The sequence below is a fragment of the Schistocerca americana genome, chromosome 2 (assembly GCF_021461395.2).
Source record: "Schistocerca americana isolate TAMUIC-IGC-003095 chromosome 2, iqSchAmer2.1, whole genome shotgun sequence".
Lineage (NCBI taxonomy): Eukaryota > Metazoa > Arthropoda > Insecta > Orthoptera > Acrididae > Schistocerca > Schistocerca americana.
In genome coordinates, this window is record NC_060120.1 from 742,456,761 (window position 1) to 742,481,019 (window position 24,259).

The window sequence follows — 24,259 nt, forward strand, 5'->3', positions numbered from 1 at the left end:
AGTCACCCTGTATGAATGTAGATGATATTTCGACAAACAAATGCGTTTTTAAACCATGATCCTTTAAAACCAGGAACTATTATTACCTCACATTGTTCCACAGTGTACATCAAGATACCACCGTCACTGCTATCTGAGTGTGCCCAGAGAATCTGGCCGTAAATTTACGTCAACAGGTTCAAGGTCTGTATCTACCTCCACTTCCCTAACAAAGGCATCTTATTGAGGTTTTCCAACTCGCCGTACACAGTCTGCCCACGCTTAACGGGAGATGTCTATTTCTTCTTGCATGAACGATTTGTGTTGACTTTTTTAATTTGATATATTCTCGATATCATATACTCTGTCTCTCTTCAGAGGCTCAGAACATGCTGTTTATCCAGGAGGAAGTCGGCCAAAGTGCCTGAATTATCAGCGTGTTTAACTGACACATGTGCTACCCGAATTCGACCACCGACACTGTATAAGTTTAACTTGGTATGAAGACTGGAACAAGACTGATTTTGTCCTCGAAGTACAACTGAGCAGATACCTTTGAAGCCAATTTTCTCATGCTTAATTGTAAAACGTTTTTGTGAGGTCGGATATTCGCCATTTATTTGCATTTCAAACAAAGAGTACCTTAAAAATCTTTGTCAAAGCCATCCACTTGTTTTACAGCTTTCTCGCAATTTAGATGCTGTCCAAGAGACACGAAATCAAATTTTCCTGACGTTTCCATCTATAGCTCTGACACTTTCGTTTACAATTCGTCGTACGTTTGTCTTGCTCTGTAGGCCGTTCTTGTGTCTTCAGAATGACAGCTACAGGAGTCTCACTTTCAGATTCACTTTTGAAAAGTCTTAAAATGGTAAGCAATCCCCCTCACCTCAAGGAAACAGCCAGGATTTTGTCAAAGAGGGGGCGGGGGTTCGATTTTGTTAAAAATGACCCTAAAAAAGGCTCATGATTTTCATTCTATTCTGAAAACACATTTATTTATTTATTTTATGCAGATAATTTGCTTTTGGAAAACCTTCATACAAATAGTATTTCATCTACGAACTTAAGCAGGAAAAGCTTTACTTAAAAAAATGTAACACATAACGGGAACTACCCAATAGCGCAATTAAATATTTCTTTCGTATAATAAAGAACAACCGCCTTGAGTCACAGTCATGATTTTATTCAATGCATGATGCACTTCGCGTCCTGCGCCCTCACTTTAGGTGCTTCATATGTCTACATCAGGTTTTTTTTTTCTTTTTTCAGATTTAGGTTAATTCTGGTGCTGGTAAGATTACGACAGTATGTTACAAACGGGCGAATCGTGAATATAAGTTTGCAAAACTAAAACAAATGGAAAGATAAGTTACTGTTTCCAGTAGTGGATACATGGTTTTGAAGCACAGTATGAGTAAATATGTTTATGTGCCTATATACACTTATGTGTATACATGCACATCAACATTGTGCTTCAAAACTGTGTATCCATTATTGGAAAGAGTTAGAGGTCTCTCGAGTGGTCTTAGTTCTGTAAACTTATGTCCATAACGCTGCAATATATCAACTGACATGCAACTCCTGTCAGGCCCAATACATAAGACAAAGAAACAGAAATTTCCGAACGAGGGACACAGAGCACATGAGAGCTCTAAAGAGTGACAGCACACATTCAACTTTCACAGAACACCTAATGAACAGAAACCATAACCCCACTAATATCGAAAACGATCTATACATTCTGAAACACACCAACAGTCTATACCGACAAATAACAATAGAAGAAAATTACTAAATACGAAAGGCTATAGTGGAAAGGAAAAATGTAATAAACGAAAACACAACACTTTGCAACAACACCCTCTTTACCGCTCTGGGAGAACTGACCAAGGACACAGAACAGAAAGTACACACACGCAAAAGAACCACTTCAACTCATTCAGCCAGCTTGTGTGACCGAGCGGTTCTAGGCGCTTCAGTCTGGAACCGCACGACCGCTACGGTCGCCGTTCTAATCCTGCCTCGGGCATGGATGTATGTGATGTCCTTAGGTTACTTAAGTTTAAGTAGTTCTAAGTTCTAGGCGACTGATGACCTCAGATGTTAAGTCCCATAGTGCTCAGAGCCATTTGAATCAACCAGTTTGAGGAATACATAAGCAAACAAATAACAAGATGTTTTGCATCAAGGTGGACTCACTATTCCGATATTTTTGTTTTTCTATTGTTGCAATGCGTCGCTGGTCGAACCCGGGACTCTAGATGGCCAAGCTGAAGGCCGGGGCCCACCGTGCCACTTCAAATCAGGAGGCTGAACAAGTTCAATAGCGTCAAGGGGCAGTGCAGAGCGATACAGCGGTATTCGGAAGTATTTCTTTATTCACATGATTTACAGTACTACCATGGATGCAGCATAGCGTCGGCGTGCCGCCCGCAGCGTTGTCCCGCGAGTCCAGCCGGCTCAGCAGCTCCTGGGATGTCGACAGCGCTGCTGCGTCATCGAGGCCGCTCAGCTGGAAGGCGGCCGTGCTCTGCCTGGTCGCCACTCGCCGAAGCGTCGCGTCTTGCGCCGCGTGGCTGCTCGCGATTCCGGAGACTGCTACAGTGCCTGGTCCTCGCCGCCCTCCGTCCCGTTTGGCCTGCTCTGTCCGACCATGGGACGAAGGTGGTTGTACTGGTCGCCCGTGGTCCTCAGCTGCTGCTGCTCCCAGGACAGGACCGGACTCGAATCCGCGCCCTCCTGGATGCTGTGCCGCAACTTGCTGCTAGTGGCGCTTGCCAGACGGCAACAACTGCCGCCATCTCCTGCGCTGTTTTTAGCGTTGCTGCGCCTCCAAAGAATACGCCTCGAGCCGGCCGGAGTGGCCGGCGGTTCTAGGCGCTACAGTCTGGAACCGAGCGACCGCTACGATCGCAGGTTCGAATCCTGTCTCGGGCATAGATGCGTGTGATGTCCTTCGGTTAGATAGGTTTAATTAGTTCTAAGTTCTAGGCGACTGATGACCTCAGAAGTTAAGTCGCATAGTGCTCAGAGCCATTTGAAGCCATACGCCTCGCCCGGACCCCAGTACACCAGGTGGGAACCGAACGTGTCCCGTCCTGGAATCACTGCAGACAACTGTCACAGCCCTCCTTCAGGCAGACCATGCAATCTCCGAGTACCCAGCTGCCATTCCGTCCTGACCCAGTGTTGCGCCCTCGGAGGCGGAATACAGCCCGAACAAGTACATAGAAATAAAGAAAAGGTTACACAGAATATTTACAGCATCGCTGCCTATAAGCATGGAGCAGCATAGGTCCGACCCATCTCTCGACTAACCTGGCACACCCCCTCAAGCTAAAAGTGCCTGACTATTTATACTGCTTTTCCCCTCGCTTCTGACATAGTGTCAGAGAGAGACAGAAACTATGGCAGGGGTAAATTCCCATACGTCAGCCACTTACACAATGCCACTCCCGGCTCTGGCCTACTGCCTCGCCTCATACATCGCAATAACTTAAAGCAATGCTGCAGTTCCCTGCCTCTCTGTTGCTCCACTACAAACAGTACGGGCAATATGCCACTGCAGCTCCACGCCACGTTTACTCTCTCTGAACTACTGGCTGCTGACTACCATTACACACCCCCAGCGGCCCCTGACTTCATTGCCCACCCGTGCCTTTACTGAATTTTAACAACAACAAAAAATGGTTCAAACGGTTCTGAGCACTATGCGACTTAACTTCTGAGATCATCAGTCACCTAGAACGTAGAAGTAATTAAACCTAACTAACCTAAGGACATCACACACATCGATGCCCGAGGCAGGATTCGAACCTGCGACCGTAGCGGTCGCCCGGTTCCGGACTGAAGCGCCCAGAACCACACGGCCACCGCGGCCGGCGAATTTTAACAAAATTCCCCTTTCATACTACTAAGACTAATACTAGCTCAGCACTATGCAAACACATAACAAATGTAGGAGTTCCAAGATAAACTTATTAATAAGAGAGACGAATAAAAGTGTAGTTGGGTCAGATATTGCAAGTATTTTATTATTAAATGTGCATTTTAATCCAATATTTGCTAAAAGTAGTTGACAGTACACCTTGTTGGTCACTGTCAATGGAAGCGGTTGTAGTGTCAGCCATTTGCTGTTCACGCCATCAACGAGTCCAGAATCATCTTCATGATTTTCTCCGCTCTCCTTCGACATTTGCTAACAGAGTAAGCATAGCTGTTTTGCAAGGGGTTCATTTCCGTAAAGGAACTGAGAGGTTTGCATTCAGACGCAGACGACAACTGCTGCTAGAGAGTGACGTTGCAGACTGTGATGTGGAGCACATTCTGTGAAATGTAGCAAGTCGTTTCACAGCATACAGCAACCACGATGGATACGACGTCTGGTGTACTTTATAATGAGGGACACATCTCCTGCATTTTAAGCAAAATTACCTTGCATTGCGCATAGTACCACTTAATCTATGACCTTGAGATAACTTTATACGATTTCGAAGTGCACAACACGAGCCTTTCCTACCTCCTTCTATAGTGCCCTACAGATCCTTGAACGCCATGCACTCCACCTAACTGTTCAGACCCACTTACCCTCCCCCACCCAAACCCACTAGCGACCTATAAAATTCCCCACCGTACTCTTCCATCTTGCAAGTATCCTACATTACCCATAGACTCGACACTAACCACCCACTATTTCCCTCCTTGCTCACTGGTCCTGGTAGAATGCAAGCAGAATAATGTGGCCGATAGATGTGCGCAATTGGCAGGGCACACATGTGGAGAGCAGTAGTGGTGGGGGTTGCAGGCAGGAGCTGTAGGGGAGATGCTGAGTGCTGGATAGGAAGTGTCATTCCGAACTAAAAAATGGTTCAAATGGCTCGGAGCACTATGGGACTCAACTGCTGAGGTCATTAGTCCCCTAGAACTTAGAACTAGTTAAACCTAACTAACCTAAGGACATCACAAACATCCATGCCCCAAGCAGGGTTCGAACCTGCGACCGTAGCGGTCTTGCGGTTCCAGACTGCAGCGCCTTTAACCGCACGGCCACTTCGGCCGGCCATTCCGAACTGAAGCCTATGCCTATTTCTGGTGACCATTCAAGAAGATCTACAAACCATTCTACTATGGTTATCATCTAGAAAGAATCCCACTGAAAATGCAACAAAAACAGCAATTTTTCTCCACCTTGTTTGTTATCATTTGTAACTTTCAGAGAAGATTCTGACTGACGAATTTTGAGGAAAACCTACATTCCTCTTGTTCCCATATTAAAAATCTGCTTCTTTTGCCAAAACACAGTGGAGCTGTCGCAATGTCACATCACTAACAGTTTGAGCAGATACAATTGCGAGAGAATTCTGAATTCGTGGTTAATTAATTTTATTAATTTAGGAACTGAGGAAAAGTAAGGCTAATAGCCTGTGGAATACCCATCCTCGCTAAAAATAAACGTGTAGTGTCTTTACCTATGCTGTTCCAAAACCCACAGCGTAACTCCCTGGTTATGGCCCTTAGAAATTACTTTCTTTCATCGAAAAAGTCTATAGTTAACGGAATAACACGGTAGATAATGTAGTTTTGTATAATAACCACAAAGATAATTACTCTCCTTTTTGCGTGCTGTCATTTGCCAAAATCTCATTTCGAAATCTCAAACCGCTTATGAAATATGAGAAAGGCTGTGGATATTTCATTCTGTCTTTATGAATGGCATGCTTGATTGCAGAGAGTGCTACATCGCATCAAATGTTCTCGAGATTGGTAACAGATAGAGACCTCCACCTAAGTCCATAGAACAATTGAATAAGCTGAACTTCATAAGCAGCAACATATTACGTAACATGAACCAAACGCAAAATCATAATGACCCCTATTTTTCATTGCAAACTTTTTTCAATTTCGTGCCGTGTCTTACTTAAATCTAAGAATCACAATAACTATGACATGTAACGAAGTGACGAGCACGTCATTATAAAGTTGACGTGTAAAGCTATAAGTAACGCAAAAATGAATTTTTGTATTGAATATTTTCTGTAAAATCTTTTGAGAAAGACTGCAGGACGAGCGTCTCGATTGTCATCGCAGGGCGTAGCCGACCGACCGAAAGTGGGCGAACAATGTCGATCTCCCCTTCTGAACAAACGAATGAACTCGTCCAGCGTTTTGGACGAAAACTGATCACAGTGCATCGGCCTGCGTGGACTCTTCCCTGCCGCGCCTCTACCACCACATTCCCACATCACTACACCTCCACACTCTCCACGTCCTCTCCCAACGAAATTTTGATCATCTTCCCTTACCCGACCGTTAAATCCGTCCTGATATACACCCGTCCTACCGGATTAGAAAACCCACTCCTCCCTGTTCTTGCCAGAGTTCCCCTCGTCTCAATTACCTTCCACCCACATCAAAATGGTTCAAATGGCTCTGAGCATTATGGTACTTAACTTCTGAGGTCATCAGTCCCCTAGAACTTAGAACTACTTAAACCTAACTAAGGACAGCACACACATCCATGCCCGAGGCAGGATTCGAACCTGCGACCGTAACGGTCGCGCGGTTCCAGACTCTGGCGCCTAGAACCGCTCGGCCACATCCTAAGGCTGCTTTCATACTGGCGACTTTGTCGAGGCGATTCTGCCGAGGGATTCAATCGCTGCAATGCGTGACTCTCGCGTGTTTGAATCGCCAGACACGCGAGTGAACAGTGCGTCAGAAGCTCTGTGAAAAGAGCTGTCTGTGTGCCTGTATGGTCCAATTACGAAACAGAGTCTGACGAGAAAGTCTTGCTTTTCTCTTCGTTATTGAAAAGAAAATACGGACGCTGCCGATGTCAACGAAATGAATGGATTCATCCTATGTTAACTACTCTAGAGAAACACGCCCTCTTGTTTACAATTTATAAGAAATTGAGAAGAAGTTGAAAATTTTTCAACTGTCTATGACGTCTTTTAATGAGGTATACGCTCTGCTGTGAGCTAATATGACAAAGAAAAGTACGCAAATGAGGAATAGTATATCACTAGAAGAAAGACTAATGATTTACTTTAAGGTAAATAAAATGCATATTTTATGTATACAATTTTTAAGATAGGTTTAACAGTAATTTGCTCCGATATATAATATTAACATACAATGAATCAACTTTTTAATATTTACGTTACCCAGAGGATAAATCAGATGATGTGGGTGAAAGTGTGGCATTTGTTGTACTCGGACATGGACTGGATTCAAGAACAGTTATAGGTGAATTTGCATATACAGGTAACGATATGGATAAAGTGAACTGCAAATTACAGCTTTCTAGTGAACCGTAAGGTCGGCCGTATTTTCTCAAAGCTGACATTATTTCAGATTTAGTGTCCATCATCCAATGCTGTGCCTCATATTTCACATCATCTAATAATGACAGTAGAAAATCCTTATCAGGTTCATCTGCTTCAGATTCTGACGAATTTTTTTCTCGATGTTCTCTGCAGTACCTGAACCGATTTCTCTTTCTTCTGTCATCCTTTGTCTCTTACGAGAATTGTAGGCAACTGCATCCTGTACTTCACAATCGCTTGCCACATCAGTATGAGCAACGGCTTCTTCCAACTCTGCTGGTTTAATTGCAGATACAGATGATATGAAATTTAAGATATCAAAATATTCATATTTTTTGTTTGATCATGCAGGAGAACCACTGTTTGAGGTTTTCCTCCTGTTGAGTTCTTTTGCGTAACACTGACGCTTGTTCTGCCACTTCTTCTATAGCTGCGTGGGTGCAATAAAACAAAAGTCTCTTATTGTGGGTACCTTGCTGCAGGCCGAAAATTTATAGAGCTACATTGTTCCTTCAAATGTGTTATTTTCACTATTTCCAAAACCGTGTGCGACACTTCTCAGGAAGTATAGAATAACCTACACGGCATATACATGACACCGTCATCGGAAGAAGACTGAATTGATATAGCAGAAAAGTTTAAAATGCACGCCGATTTTCCGAATTGTCTTGGTGCAGCCGACGGGAAGCATGTTCTTAAATCTGAACACAGTGCCTCTTTCTATCACGACTACAAACACTGTTTTTCAATGGGGCGTAACTGGCAATTTGTAACGCTGAATATTACTTAACATTCATAGAAGTAGGAGTGGCTTCATGTGGAAAAAGCGGAGAATCAGAAATTTATAAGAACACTGACCTTTTTAAGGAATGAAAGATAATAATTTAACTTTTCCAAAGCCTCGATCTTTGTCTGACTCAGGTGAGCCTCTTCCATTCTGCTTTGACGGAGACGAAGCATTTGCTCTTGGAGACAACATGCAACTTCTGTACAGTGGAAAAAAATTTACACAGAAAAGAAAAGCTTTTAATTACAGATTGTCGAGGGCGCGCCGCTACTTTTGTGACCCTGTCCAACTAATGGCGAATATTCCATTGTCTTTTAAATGTGAAGATTGACTTCCACGCAGTAGTAATAATTAGAGCATGTTGATTTCTGCACAACTTTGTTCGCAAAAGACAGGGATTCAAGCTGGCTGAAACTCTAGAAATAATTGGTTTAGAAGTTGTACGGAGCACCAATCCTGAAAGAAGCCGCTATGCCGCGAATGTACGAGGCAAGTTCGCTGATTATTTCGTTAGCGCTGAAGGCGCTGTTCCTTGGCAAACGATCAATATATAAAAATCTTTTTAACTTATACAACTGAACATCTATATTTTATGTTGGATGAAACATTCATTTTCCATTCACCTGTGTATGTATTTTAATTAATCAACAAATTAGCCTTGCATATTTTAAATTATGCAAATGACCATCTGTCTTTTTATTTTGTAAAACATTTTTTTTTCTACCACCATGTCCTGTCTTGTAATATGTCTTAAAATCTTTACTATCATGTGGCTGAAGAGCGGTGAACTGTATCTACTGACAGTCCACCGCGCGTCATATGGGACGAGGCGGATAAAATAACAATAAAGTGGAAAAAACATAATACCAGCTCGACATAGGAATCACCACCACCAAACTACGCCAAACATCGGTGTGTGCTGCTTTGTGGCACTTTAGACGTTTGGAAATACGCAGGACGTTCTGAAGGTAAGTTTCGTTATTGTTTTTGAAAAAGAGGGTGGTACACCAGGTGACACAAACGCCATATGAATCCACACTCGTTGCCTGTTCAACAACGGATGGGGCGTTAATAGAGAAGAAATAACGCATGCGCAAAACGCCACAGAAGAAAGATTAGCAGCAGACTGGTGTGGCCGAGGCTACTCGAGTCCACATCACGATGCCAGACGGTCGTATACTGACAACGTGGTCACCAATGGAAGTGCATGCTGTTATCCGGTATGAATGGGCACATGGGAATAGTGTGTCCGTCATACATGAAAGACTACAGACCGTGAATGGTGAAGAGGTCATGTCTCGTCAAATGGTTGGCCGTTAATGATGAATGTTCAAAGAAGGACTTTCACCTGTTTCCTGCACCTAAAGCCGCACTCGCAAGACATCACTCCCAAACCTATGTAGATGTGGAACAGGCTGTATCACAGGGCACTGAGTTTTACCACAGTCATTTCTTCAAACTGATTGCACGCTACGACAAATGTCTCAATGTCGGTGGCGCCTACTTCGAAAAAAGTGCAAGGTGCATAGCTCATAATGCAATGGTGTACTTGTTTTTGGCAATAAAGTTGAAGTGTAAAAACCAATGTTCACAATGCAATGGTGTACTTGTTTATAATACCACGGTGCACTTTTTTTGGCAATAAAGTTGTCTAAATACAATGTCGAAACTTACATCCTTCGAAGCACCAGGCGCAGCTGCTGTTTTGACATTCTATGTCCGTGTTATCTATGGTCTTGTAAAGGCTCCAGTTGAATTACATCCATAGACAATTATCTGTTGTATCGCAGCCAGGTGGTGCGACAGATTGTGTAATGGGTGTTCCTTTACTAACCTAGTGACAGGGGCGTGTAGCGCTGAGATGGTTGCGTTCATACGCACCGAAATAAGGCGGTATTCCATACTTTTATAACAAAATTTTCGGACGGATGGTCAAATGTATGCTTTCAAATAGTTGGGGTGAAACACTTCGTGTGTTTACTCTCAAAACATATGTGCTCGTCACCTTCACTAAAGGTGAGGTAATGTAACATAAAGAATAACATATTAGACCATCAATCTATAGTACTTACGAACATATTTATTTACACCCATAATGTCTTCAGTTGATTCAATATGTAGGACGTTGCCTATCTAAAAATGCACATTGGAGCATTGGCTGCTAGCTGCATAAATTTGAAGCTGGAAGGGAGGAAGACTGGGCTCAATGTCCCGTCGACATCGACGTCATTAGAGACGGAGTACAAGCTCGTATTGTGTGAAGGATGGGGAAGAAAATCAGCAGTTTCCTTTCAAAGGAACCATCCTGGCATTTGTCTGGAGCGATTGAGGGAAATCACGAAAAATCTAAATCTGGATGACTGGACGAGGACTGGAACCGTCGTACTCCCGAATGCGAGTCCAGTGTGCTAACCACTGCGCCACCTCACTCCGATAATTTGAATCTGAAGCTCTCTTACATAATCGCCGATTACATTACGTCACAAAATTTATGTGAGGCTGGTAGGAATTGGTTGCTGCAAAATACTGACCTGCAGCTGTCAGTGTGAGATCAGATAAAAAAAAAAAAAGTTCAAATGTGTGTGAAATCTTATGGAACTTAACTGCTAAGCTTACACGCTACATAACCTAAATTATCCTAAGGACAAACACACACACCCAAGCCCGAGGGAGGACTCGAACCTCCGCCGGGACCAGCCGCACAGTCCATGACTGCAGCGCCCTGGACCGCTCGGCTAATCCCGCGCGGCAGATCAGATCAAAAACTATGTAAACAGCGCTGCGGTCGGAGTTTGTAAGGAGTCGGCTCTTCTGCCAAGACGAAATCTCGGTTCTCTGGCGGTATCAAAGGAAGACATGTTTTAGTAGCAACGTAACAGATAGTCTTATCTCTGTGAGCATTATGCATGTCGCTTTAGAGTCACGTGTGGTTCTTTTTCCGTTTGAATACAAGGATACTGTCTATTGTCTCGCTCACTGACGTCGCTTCGTTGACAAGAGATCAGGTAACGCTCTTGTGGGTGTGAGATGAATGCGCATGTTTTAAAACAATGGTTGCCACCCATGCCGCTGCTACAGATGATTTTGTCGTCTTTCCCCTGTAGCATATTAGAATATTACTGAGCCCATGCCGTATTTAACTTGGTTTGAAGCACTATTAACAGTTTAAAGGTTCAGTTACAACTGTTTTTGATAATTATATATAGAGTGTAACATAATTAATAAAGGAAGCTCACACGGGACAAAGTATACGATGATAGAATCAATGTCATTCCAGACAAAATGAATCCGCAAGCGGCCGGCCGGTGTGGCCATGCGGTTCTAGGCGCTACAGTCTGGAACCGCGTGACCGCTACGGTCGCAGGTTCGAATCCTGCCTCGGGCATGGATGTGTGTGATGTCCTTAGGTTAGTTACGTTGAAGTAGTTCTAAGTTCTAGGGGACTGATGACCACAGATGTTAAGTCCCATAGTGCTCAGAGCCATTTGAACCAATCCGCAAGCGAGCCTATTTGGAAGGTAATTGTGAATTTGTGAATAATAGCCGTCAGTGACTTAAGTATGAAATATTCTCCTTGTTAGTACAATCCATTTGAATGATAATTTAGTCCGCAGCTCGTGGTCGTGCGGTAGCGTTCTCGCTTCCCGCGCCCGGGTTCCCGGGTTCGATTCCCGGCGCGGTCAGGGATTTTCTCTGCCTCGTGATGACTGGGTGTTGTGTGATGTCCTTAGGTTAGTTAGGTTTAAGTAGTTCTAGTTTCTAGGGGACTGATGACCATAGATGTTAAGTCCCATAGTGCTCAGAGCCATTTTTGAATGAAAATTTTTCGATTGAGTCGGCATCTACTGGATCGGGAACTTCGTAGATCAATGAAGAGACAGCAGCATATTTTACTGTGAATGCATCATTACCGCAGCTGAGACACACAATTCAGAACAAATTTCTTCAATAAAAACTAGGAATTGACGGTGACTGATTCCACGTCCCGATTGAAGTTCACAGCAAAAAAACTGCTTTCAGTACACAAGGAATATCTAAGTCTTTCCCACAGAGTTCTTGCTAACATAAGCAGCAGTGTGTAAATAGAGCGCCAGGAATTTGTATATATCTTCCAACTGGGTCTTTATCAGAATGAGATTTTCACTCTGGAGCGGAGTGTGCGCTGATATGAAACTTCCTGGCAGATTAAAACTGTGTGCCGGACCGACACTCGAAATCGGGATCTTTGACTTTCGCGGGCAAGTGCTCTACCATCTGAGCCACCCAAGCACGACTCACGACCCGTCCTCACAGCTTCAATTCTGCCAGTACCTTGTCCCCTACATTCCAAACTTCACAGAAGCTCTTCTGCGAACCTTGCAGAACTAGCACTTGCCCTCGAAAGGCAAAGGTCCCGAGTTCGAGTCTCGGTCCGACACACAGTTTTAATGGGTCTTTATCTTCCCCATCATAGCCTTCCTCACTCCAGCCATGTTTTTTTTTTCCTCCATCAACAGTTACACGTTGAAGCTGATTCCATTGAAGGTTGCAAAATCTTTTCATTTCCAAGAAAATGTTTCCTTCCAGTTCCATGCAAACTGGAAACGGATACCAACTCTTTCCTTATCTCAAAGTCAAAATTGATACCACGAATGAATACCAGATGTTGTGACGTACCGGTACTCGAGAGATCAGAAGACTCATCCAGATCCAGAGAAGTCCTAGTTTTCTATGTTTTCTCGAGTTTGTTCTATTCTCAACAACTGAACTCCCTGAAAGGCTGATGATTCCAAACAAATTGGCTTCTATGTACACAAGGCATTTGCTACTTCCATCATACACCCTTGATGAATCTGCAATTGGTAAACGTTTTCCCTCGTTCTGCCACCTTGTAAACTATTGTGTAACTTGCACGAGTGACAGATTCACTTCCAGTAATATATTTCGTGATCAAATTTGGGATTGTTAGTTACGTTTCATTGAGTCATATTTCTCACAGCGTAACTTTCCAGAAAACTTTGAATCTGTTGACAGATGTTTTGTGTCATACTGACGTCGAAGAATGTACCGTTTCAAAGCTGCAACACTACCGCTGCATATTAAACGAGTAGTTTCCTGGTCTTTTGCTTCCGCAAAGAAGTTCTTTGCTCCCTGTAATTCACTGAAAACGTGACACCTGGCGTTCACTTTTCTTTTGTTAGTAGCCATAACGAAGAGTGAAGTAAACTGGATCTGAAAATAAAAAATATATAAACATAATTAAAATTCTGTTACGGCGCGAAATAAGTAAGCATTACAATAAACAAGAAAATCTAGGTACAACAATTTAAAACCGAACATAGTAAATTTACGGCACAAAGCAGCCACGAGATCTCCGCACATGTGATAATCTTCTAGCATTCTAAACATAATATTCTTCTTCTTTTCCTCTCCAGGTATTAGGCAGAATTGCCTGGTACGGTACCCGCCTCGGTCATGGTCCTCCTCTGTGTTCTTTGAACTTAAACTTTAGTGGGAGTCTCTCACTCTCCATTCTTTCTGAGTGTTCGTTCCATTTTCTTCTATAATATGTAATGATAATGGTAAAACATAATATTTAAATATAAATTTTATCACAGTGCCTCGTGTTCCATACGTTTCATCAAGCAAGTTCAAATATCGTCGGCAGGCCGGATGAAGCCACACCGAGGACCACATCCGCCTTGCCAGCCAGAGTTTGGTCGCCCCTGTATTATAGCATCAACATGCGAGCACTTCACTTGGAACACTTCTACAGGTTCGTGTGAACAGGGAATTGTAACATTTAACGAGCTAAAGTGGGTGAAATGGGGCCTTAATCGAAAAGTTTACATTTCAAACGCATATAAGTGCGGAAATGTCAGACGTTCTAAGTGCCAAATTTCACATTTGTCAGGAGAAGCTAATGACAATGTTTTGTTATGCCGGAGCCCAGGTAGCCCCTGAGGGCCGGCAACCCATATTACACCACAAAGGACGGGGTTGTCTATGTCCAAGGCCTACCAAAAGCACCATGGTAATCACCGGCTATTTACGTACAAGATAATGGAAACAGACATTCCGAGCACTACTTCCTGCAGGGGGAGCTCCAGCCACGGCCTGCAGGAAGTATCACCAAAACCAGATAGGCTGGAGACAGCTTCAAATGGTTCAAATGGCTCTGAGCACTATGCGACTTAACTGCTGAGGTCATCATTCGCCTAGAACTTAAAAAAAAGGTTCAAATGGCTCTGAGCACTATGGGACTTAACATATGTGGTCATCAGTCCCCTAGAACTTAGAACTACTTAAACCTAACTAACCTAAGGACATCACACACATCCATGCCCGAGGCAGGATTCGAATCTGCGACCGTAGCAGTCGCGCGGTCTCGGACTGAGCGCCTAGAACCGCTAGACCACCGCGGCCGGCTAGAACTTAAAACTAATTAAACCTAACTAACCTGAGGACATCACACAAATCCATGGCCGAGGCATGATTCGAACCTGCGACCGTAGCGGTCGCTCGGCTCCAGACAGTAGCGCCTAGAACCGCACGGCCACTCCGGCCGGCAAGGAGACAGCTATTTAGGGGCTAGAACCAGCCCCGAATTCAGTTCACTCACGATGCCGACCTCGTGGATTTAGACCGCTAGTGTGTGTGTGTGTGTGTGTGTGTGTGTGTGTGTGTGTGTTGCCACGAACCTTTGTGGAAAATTAGAAGTGAACTTTTGTTTGCCTCAATTAGGAGACTTTTACTGGAATCTTTATTGTTATCTTTCTTTCGTTGTTCAGTCATCAACCTTGTAAACTTACATAAATAAAAGTTGTGTTTGCGAAAAATTGTGAATTGTCAGTCACAACACAATGTACCTCATTTTATCTAATTATTTGTATCCAAAAAACTGAGAATGTATTCTGATACGACACAATTACGCTGCTCACCTCATCACGGCAAAAAATAATGAGACAAATTAGAAGATAGATATGAAAATTCCTGACAGATTAAAACTGTGTGCCGGACCGAGACTCGAACTCGGGACCTTTGTCTTTCGCGGGCAAGTGCTCTACCAACTGAGCTACCCAAGCTCAGTTGGGTAGCTCAGTTGGTAGAGCACTTGCCCGCGAAAGGCAAAGGTCCCGAGTTCGAGTCTCGGTCCGGCACACAGTTTTAATCTTGGGTAGCTCAGTTGGTAGAGCACTTGCCCGCGAAAGGCAAAGGTCCCGAGTTCGAGTCTCGGTCCGGCACTCAGTTTTAATCTGCCAGGAAGTTTCATTTCAGAGGACACTCCGCTGCAGAGTGAAAACCTCATTCTAGAAGATAGATAGTTTATTAAAGACGTTCTAAGTGCCAAATTAATTTACTGTCTGGTTCTAAGAGCCAGTAGCACTGCGTTTTATTTGTGATAATACAAGTACAGAAATACAGAAGTTATGTTTTAACTAACAGAACTGTAGTGAGGAAGCACCATTTCTAACATTTTTCAAACTTATTTTACGGGAAAACAACAACATTCAATCGATGAAAAAATTTCTGAGTATTGGTTTCTGTTTTTTACTCAACTCCATTCTTGAGGTCAAATGTTGCGAAATTTACTGTAGAACTCCCTGTGTTGTTGAGGAAGACATGACAACATCCTCAATAGATCTTTCTGTTTTGCAAATGTAAACATGACTTGTGTTTCAGATAAAGTAAAATATGGCATACGTCAGCCATGGTCTTTCCTCTTTTGAACTCACTGACATTTTTCCACTCTTCTCTTTTAGAATAAGAATTTTTAATAGCTATTTGAGCTTGATGAGTACGTGACACTTTGACCGTACTGCATTTAGAGGCCTAACACCATTACGTTGGCAATAATGTCTTGGTTCAAATGGCTCTGAGCACTATGGGACTTAACATCTATGGTCATCAGTCCCCTAGAACTTAGAACTACTTAAACCTAACTAACCTAAAGACATCACACAACACCCAGTCATCACGAGGCAGAGAAAATCCCTGACCCACCGGGAATCGAAGCCGGGAACCCGGGCGCGGGAAGCGAGAACGCCACCGCACGACCACGAGCTGCGCACGGCAATAATGTCTTACCAGTATCTTTAAAATGAAAGAAGTCACCTGTGTGCATTGGAATTAGGTGGAATGGGTTCATAGCTTTGAGTGCCTAAACAATCATGTGTAAATCTTGCCCAACAAAAGCCTTTCATATATTTTTTTTTCATTTGCCTATACCGTAACTGTAAAATACCTGTCGCAGTTCAAAATCCTGTGCCCAATCACACGAAACGGTGCCAGACTAAATGGAGGAGACTTTAATGCATGGCAGTTGGAACTCCAGAGAGAAGCACATCTTTGCAATAAGATCGCGCGCCACCCAGCAATGAATGTTTGAAATATTTTCTCTATGATTTGATATTTGGAACAAGTTTAGAAACATGCAACAGAATGTTGAGAACACAATAGCACTGAAAACACTTTTTTTGAACAAATGCAAGCATTTCTAACGTCCGCTCGTTGTCAAATTAATTCCTACACTGAACTTAACAATTGTGTTGCTGACGAACGCAACAAAAATGCGTCTACCGCCTCAGAGTGAAGTTAGAACGTTAAGCCCCAGATGACAAGGTATAGTCGAACGTAACGCACTGTTGCAGCAAGCGGCAGTTTATAGCGGTGTGCGACATTATACTGACGACCTACCTGCCAGTACTGTGTCCTTGAAGGCCAGCCTCACTTCCTAAACCTGTCAAAGTCACCTGACTTTACCTCCACACCAACACGTGAATTCTGCCTAATTAAGTTTTCAATACAACCACTCTTGGGGAATTTCAATACAGCCACAGATAAGGACAAACTAATTCTTTTGAAAGCTTTATCGTGGAGGCCTAATGTTCTAAAAATAAGCGGTTGTACATTCGTAATTACATCGAAACCTAATCAAAGATGGCGCTTATTGGAGTTCACAAAGCTTCCTCAAACGTGAGCTTGCCAGTACCAGTGGCACAAATTTCACACACGTAAACGTCACTCACGTAAGATTTTATGCATTACTAACTCATGGTTGCACTCGCATATTATCTGCTTTGTTATTTTTATTGATCGGTGAGTAAGTCTGGAACCGAGCGATCGCAACGGTCGCAGGTTCGAATCCTGCCTCGGGCATGGATGTGTGTGATGTCCTTAGGTTAGTTAGGTTTAAGTAGTTCTAAGTCCTAGGCGATTGATGACTTCAGAAGTTAAGTCGCATAGTGCTCAGAGCCATAGGTGAGTAACGTAATTATTGTACGTGCAATAACGTCAGCTGACCTCACGTGTGTACCTGTCTGAGTAAGCATAGCTTGTGATGTCTGACCCTGACCGTCCCCTGTCCTAGCTGCCTCAATGCACAATATTATCGAAACTTCATAGATATGCTAATGTGTTAATGCGGAACCGATTTACTCCAGCAGGTGCAGATTTGGCACTCTGAATGCAAGAGCCGCGCGCGATTAGCCGAGCGGTCTAGGGCGCTGCAGTCATGGACTGTGCGGCTGGTCCCGGCGGAGGTTCGAGTCCTCCCTCGGGCTTGGGTGTGTGTGTTTGTCCTTAGGATGCTTTAGGTTAAGTTATGTGTAAGCTTAGGGACTGATGACCTTAGCAGTTAAGTCCCATAAGATTTCACACACATTTTTTGAATGCAAGAAAGGCATACAGAAATGTTTCCACACGCAATCAAATACAAATTATAAAAACTTTGTATAAAACTTTTTAAAATTTTAAAAATCCTCCATACATTGTCCTAATCGGGTTTAATATTAACAATCGTTACATCGAGATGACCAGTTTCGGTCACAAAGATGACAGACTTCCTATAATTACAAGTTACGATCAGAAGGTCATCAGCGGTAACAATATCGTAAGACTTCAGTAGTTAATAGCTTCATGGCATGCCACGGGCATCCTACCTTCATACTCGAAAGGGATGCGCTGCATACGACATAAGCTTCGCTACTTTCGTCTAAGTTTCAGTAGTTTGTCGCGAGCACAAATATACGCCCTTCACGACTTAGACAACACAACCAGCCCAGTATTAGGATTAGCAAAGCCGAATGTCCGATCGAGACCGAGCGACACTCATGGCACATCCATCCAGTTCAATCTCCGAGCTGTGTCTCCCAAAGGCCTGTCACCCCACCACTCACTATTCTTATTGACTGTGACAGAAGATACTACAGCTTACTAAAAATCAAAACTGCCTGTAGCTGTATCATTCTCTTCGACTGAATGGGCTGTAGGCAAACTCTTTACTTTGACGAATGCTACAAGTTCTTTAATGGTCACGAAATTAAAATTTATGGTGGACAATTTTCCCCTGTGCTTATTCATTGAGTTGAAAAAAGTCGTGAGATACTTCCTGATATAGTGCCGGACTTCCTTTTTCCCGATGTGGAGCAGCACCTCGTCCTGGCATCGACTCAACAAGTCGTTGGTAGTACCATCCAGAAATATTGGGCCATGCTGCCTCTACAGGCGTCCAAAATTGCGAAAGTGTTCCCAGTGCAAGAGCTTGTGCACGAAGAGACCTCTTGGTAACGTCCCATAAATGTTTGGTGGGATTCATGATGGGCGATCTAGGTGGCCAAATCATTTACTCGAAGTATCCAGAATATTCTTCAAAGCAATCGTGAACAACTATGGCCTAGTGATACGGCGCATCCTCATCCGTAAAAATGCTATCGTAATAGTCTCCAAGTAGCCGAACATAATCATTTCCAATCAATGATCGGTTCAGCTGGACCAGAAGACACAGTTCACAGGCCATACCATTATGGAGTAGCCACCATCTCGGACAGTGCCTTGTTGACAACTTGGGAACATGGGGTCTGCGATACACTCGAACCCTACTATCACCTCTTGCCAACACAAATCGGGACTCATCTGGAGAGGCCACGGGTTTCCAGTCGTCTAGGGCCATCTCCTATGGTCACAAGTCCAGGAGAGGCGCTGCAGTTGATGTTATGCTGTTAGCAAAGGCACTCGTTCTGTCATCTGCTGCCACAGCCCATTAACGCCAGATTTCGCCGCACTGTCGTTACGGATACGTTCCTCGTACATTGATTACTTGGTTATTTCACGCAGTTTTGCTTGTCTCTTAGCACTGATAACTCTACACAAATTCCGCTGCTCTCGGTCGTTAAGTGGAGGCCGCCGACTATTGCACTGTCCGTGGCGAGACGTAATTTTTGAAATTTGGTGTTCTCGGCACACTCTTGACGCTGTGTATCTCGAAATACTGAATTCCCTTACGATTTCCGAAATGGAATGGCCCTTGTGTCTAGCTCCAAGTACCTTTCCGCCTTCAAGGTCTGTTAATACTGGTTGTTCAGGCAGAATCACGATGGAAACATTTTCATATGAATCATCTGAGTACAGATGACTACTCTGCCAATGCAGTGCCCATGTATATGTCGCGTATGCGATACTACCGCCATCTGGGTATGTTCGAATCGCTGTTCCATGACAAAACTCGTACACAAAATCCAAAGTGAAGGTTGTCCACCCCTGAAAACTATGTCTTAACTTTGGCTTTCAGTCCTCTTTCAGCACTTCTGTCCCTGCTCCTCCTCTTTCCAGACAACTCTGGCTTGGCTCGCCATGCTGACCCGCAATACTGCGGGCCGCCGGCTCTATCTGCCGCTGACCGCGCTATCTTGCGCCTTCATGCTCCAACCGCTGCCGAGTAAATTTGATAGGCTCACTGAACTGAAGCTCACATATGACATGTTCAAAAAGTCTCTCCGCAGTGCCGTATGATTGTTAGCCGCGCGCGCCGTATGTCGCAGTGAATATACCGTAATGAAACTCAGGGAAATACAAGTTATTAATTTATTGAATATTCATTTTTACTTACAAATTTTCACATTAAATGTTGAAAGTGTCCCCCCAGTTGTTGAATACACAATTCAATTCGTCTAATCATGTTTACAAACACAAGGTGTAACATTACTTCTGTAATGGCTCTGAGCACTATGGGACTTAACATCTGAGGTCATCAGTCCCCTAGAACTTAGACATCACACACATCCATGCCCGAGGCAGCAATCGAACCTGCGACCGTAGCAGTCGCGCGGTTCCGGTCTGAAGGGCCTAGAACCGCTCGGCCACTGCTGCCGGCTTTCTTCTGTAACAGAAGCAGTGAAAGTGGATATCGCAGTTTTCAGTTCACAGATGGATTCTGGACGGTTTTTATAAACAGTTGCTTTCACTGCACTCCAGAAGAAAAAGTCAGATGATGTTAGGTCAGGCGGTCGTGGAGGCCAAAGTCCCTGTGATATTATGCGATCATCAAAAACATCAGCAAGCAGTGACATTGAAACGCGAGCTGTATGCGCGGTTGCACCATCTTGTTGAAAATAACCGTTCAGTATTTCACTTAATGCAAGTTCTCCTATGAATGGGTACAGAATATCCCTGCAGTATCGTTGAAAAATATGGGACCCACAATCCGACGTCTAGAAATTGCAATCCAAACTCCAATCTTCACAGAATGAAGTGGTTCCTCATGAATACACACTGGATTTGCAGTAATCCACATACGAGAATTTTTCGAGTTCATGTACCCGGATAAATGAAACCTCGCCTCATCAAATGGCTCTGAGCACTATGCGGCTTAACTTTTGAGGTCATCAGTCCCCTAGAACTTAGAACTACTTAAACCTAACTAACCTAAGGACTTCACACACATCCATGCCCGAGGCAGGACTCGAACCTGCGACCGTAGCGGTCGCTCGGTTCCAGACTCTAACGCCTAGAACCGCACGGCCACTCCGGCCACGCCTCATCAGTGAAAAACGCTTCATTAAGAATATCCCTTCCATTTTGTTGAACGAAATTTTTGAACCATTGACAATAATGTAGTCTCTTGCCATGATCAGTATTTTTCAGTTCTTGCACGACTATCACTTTGTATGGGAAATGTTCTAATTTTTTCCTTACAGCTGTGTGGGCCGTTCGGACACTAACATCGATTTCCTGGGCGAGTTGTCTTACTGACTTGTTCGGACACACGGACATTTTATCAGAAATATCGAGTAGTTTATCCTCAGATAAAACGTTAGGACGACCACTTCTCGTTGCGTCTGCCATTGGACCCGTACTTCAAAATTTGTTAATCAAATCTCGCACAGTATCGCGAAGTGGGGGTGTTGTCTCCGGGAAAACTGAATTAAATGTTTGACGAACTGAAACTGTCGATTTACCGCCAGCTTTGAACACTTGTTCGACTAAAACACACGTTCTTCAATGGTTGCCATTTTAACAGTGACAAAAACGAAACAAACGAACAAAGGAACTAAACGTTCACGTCAACACGTAACGACACACACCAACGATACTACTGACGCTGGCTTAGATAAACGAAACAGTGGAATGAGAGTGTCCACTTGAAGGGAAGTAACCCAGGCAGGCGAACAATCACACAGCACGCGAGGCGAACAATCATACGGCACTGTGGAGAGACTACGGGACGCCCCGTAACCCAATTATACTCGTATATACTCCGATCCTTATTCTGTTTTCACTATTCTTATTGTAATGAAATAATGCATCAATTCACATGTTTTCCATCTAATTATTTCTTTTAATTATTATACTCAATTGTTTAATTCGTTTAATTCTCAACGCAAGCATTTACAGTGTTATGGCCATACACTTCCATGTCTCAAAATGGCACTTAGAACGTTTGACATTTCCACTCTTCATTTGCACAAACTGGACAATTTTAATGCTGGAGTCAATGGTTGTTCACAAATGCACATTCGGAACTAATTCACAAATGGCTCATTTGCTGATTGATCTTTAGAGGATCGTTTGCTTCTGTCCTCATATCCTTTCACTTGCTTCAGTTTTCACTATTAATTATGACAGACTCCATATAATGACACCTTTCGCTTTTCTATGAAAATACACGATAGATCTAATGCAACATTGACATTCAAATACTCAACTATTTTCGGAAAAATTTCGTCTGATGTCCATGTTAATTTTTTTTATTGGTTTTCTTAGAAGCAAAGTTGGCTACCAGTGAGTAGTTCAAAGACAGGGTTTAGGACTGCCCAAAGAAAGTGACAGACTAGTCATCCTATGTTGACGAACGATTAGTTACAATAAGTAGCAACATGGTACACAAAAGTACTACTTAGAGAAATTATTCATTACATATGTTTGCCAACACTGTTCACCAGATGTTCCATTGTTCCCTGTCACTGTCAAAAGACAGTGAGAAGAATGTCGGCTGTTGGTGTTGGAACCATTCTTCATCTTATGATTTAGTATTGGCAGCTGTCCAGAATTCTGAAAACGTGGAAGTCGCAAACTGACACATCAGTAAGGTAGGGAAAATTAGTGGACGATATAGTGAACTGTCACTTGTCGAGTTTTCTCTATTCTTATATCCAATTCATTAGTTCGATATTGAGCAGCAGAGATTTTTGTAAGACGTAAATACTGATTCCCGTTCTGTCTAAGAATACGTAAGACTCGACTTAACTACACTTCTTAAAAGTCTTAACTAAATAGGAATTAATATAGCAAGGTGATGATGACTTTAATTATTCCAGAAGCAGAGATGATCACGTCAGTAGTGTAAATGAAAAGCTATTACGAAAATTGGATTCCACATTGAGAAATGACAGTATGAACTCCTGCATTTTGTTGTGAGCGGACCTGTAATTGCAGTGTGGAGAACAATGTTCTGAGTAACTTGTGCAGGCGTTCCAAATCAAGCAAACCGTCACTGGAGGACTTCTGAGTGTGTGTTCCTATGTGTTACGGAATTCTGGAGAAGGGAACTGCACATAAAACAGTTAACAGAATGATTATTAAGCCACGAGCTCGTAATCCTCTTTAGAAAACTTTGGTGGCAGTTCCTTTAGAAATATTGCAGAACAGGACTTGTCTGTGTGCAAACCGGACAGCAGCATTTCCAGTTCGGAAAATCTGAAGGAGGTGATATTGTATCAAACGCGCTCTGGTGTGCGATTTAATGAGTCAAGACCAGCGGAAAAATGCTCCTGTAGCAGTATAGAAATGTGAAAATACTCCTGTTTATTAAACGATTCTGACTCAAAAGTGGGGTACCAGTTGAGTCATTCTACGAGGGGCGTCCAATAACTAAATGCAACACACTTTTTCTGAAACCGTGTTGGTCTTATTCATAATTCCGAAACACCATATTATTCCCCGCTCTTTTGGGTACGAAAACCAGTTTTTCAATATAATCTCCGTTCAATTCGACGGCCTTACGCCACCTTACTGGGAGGGCCTGTGTACCCGCATCATGGTACCACTCTCCTGGTCGACGTAAGAGCCAACGTCTTGTTGCATCAATAGCCTCTCTATCAAGCGCGTATTTCTTCCAACAGAGAGCTTGCTTCACAGGGCCAAATGGATACAAGTCGTACGAAATCCTGTCTGCAGGGTGGATGAGGAAGAAGTCCAGCGATGTTTTGTGAGCTCCTCTGGATGTGCAGACTTATGTGAGGCCTTGCCATGGCGTTGTCATGGAAAAGGAGAAGTTCGTTTGCGTTTTTGTGGCGAGGAACACGCTGAAGTCGTTTCTTAAATTTCCAGAGCGTAGCACAATACACTTCAGGGTTGATCGTAGCACCGTGAAAGAGGACATCAAACTGAATAACCTTCAGACTTTACCGCCCGCCGCTGTGACCGAGCGGTTCTAAGCAATTCAGTCCGGAACCGCGCTGCTGCTACGGTCGCAGGTTCGAATCCTGCCTCGGGCGTGGATGTGTGTGATGTCCTTAGGTTAGTTAGGTTTAAGTAGTTCTAAGTTCTAGGAGAATGATGACCTCAGATGTTAAGTCCCATAGTGCTCAGAGCCATTTGAACCATTTGAACTTATTGAAAGCACTCGTGTCTTCCTCAGCACCTTTAAAAATTTTTCCAAAAATTTTGGCTTGCGAACATATTCGTACTCTCTTTAACATGCAACTCACCTCTCACTCACACAGGTTCCCCTAACTGCAGCTCGCTCACAGCCACTAGTCTTTCGCTGTAAGTCGTTCACAAACATCCACTCCCATATGCCCATTCTTACCCACTCCTTCAGGCCAATTCATTGTCACAATCTCTTTGTGTCTCTCCATCACTGTGTGCTGTCTCACAGCCACAGTCTCCTTTGTTCTTTCCTACA